Here is a 1402-nt window from a genome sequence, read left to right on the forward strand (position 1 = left end):
GAATTAATAAAATACAAGATGAATCCCCCAAAATTCAGAAACTGAAAAAAACCCTTGTTTTAAATCACTGAAAAATAGAAGAATGAAAAAAGAAAAAAAATTAAAATTTCAATGCTTAAAATCAAAATGAATGAAGCACAGCAAAACAAAATAATTGGACACAGCACAAGCATTGCTCAGAAATAAATGTAAAGCAATAAACACACACACATTAACGCTAAAATGAAAACATTTAGCCTACAAATAAAAAGTCACAGAAGAGCCCCAAAGTCACCAGAAGAAAAGGGAAGAACAAAAACTGACAGAAAATATTGTAAATAAATGAAATTGAGAACAGAAAAGCAATCAAGAATTTGGTTCTTTGAAAGGATCATTGAAATTAAGAAACCACACACCAAATGGTGAAAAGAAAAAAAGCATTAGAAGAAACAGATAACCCGAGTATGATATGTAATGAGGGACAATCCTACAAAACCAAGTAAAATTTAAAAGATCACAATGGAATACTATAAATAATTGTACATCAACACATTTGCGAACCTATAGAAATGGGGGAAAATTTAGGAACTTACTAACTACCTAAAGAGTACAAAATGAAGCAGGGAAACAACATATCCATAAGAAAAGTAGATTAAAAATATTTTTAAAAAACAAAACAAAACTCATTGCCACTGAGTTGATTCCTACTGATTGTGGCCCTTTATGCCAGGATAGAACTGCACCTTTGGATTTCTGAGACTGCAACTCCTTATGAGGGTAAAAGGCCTCACCTTTCTCCCAAGGAGTGGTGGCCGGCTCCAAACTGCTGACCTTGTGGTGAGAAACCCAATTCATAACTATTCTGCCACCGGGTTCATATATATTCATTACTACTATGCCGCCAGGCCACAAAAACCCCTTGCCTGGGTTGTTTTGCTGGAGAATTCAACCAAATATTCAGAGAAGAGCTCACACCAATTGTACTAAAAAACTGTGGGAGCATAGAAAATTTATGAATACCTTTGAATTCCTCGTATTAATTCAATATATACCAGACAATGGCAATCCAAAGGGAAATTACAGACTAATGTAGCTCATAAATACAGATATAAAAATTTTCAACACCGTTCGAACCAATAGAATTTAACAACATATAAAAACATTAATGCATCATGATAAGTGGAATTCATATTAGGTATAAAAGGATGGTCTGATATTAGAAAATAAAAACAAAATCCTGGGAGGAGAGGAGTCAGTCAGGGTGTAATATAGCAACAATGAAACATACAACTTTCCTCTAGTTCTTAAATGCTTCCTCCCCAGCACCCCCACTATCATGATCCCAATTCTACCTTACAAATCTGGCTAGATCAGAGGATGTACACTGGTACAGATAGGAACTGGAAACACAGGAAATCCAGGG

This window comes from Echinops telfairi, unplaced genomic scaffold (assembly GCF_000313985.2).
Source record: "Echinops telfairi isolate 266 unplaced genomic scaffold, ASM31398v2 ScPeMD7_3533;HRSCAF=4204_0, whole genome shotgun sequence".
Classification (NCBI taxonomy): Eukaryota; Metazoa; Chordata; class Mammalia; order Afrosoricida; family Tenrecidae; genus Echinops; species Echinops telfairi.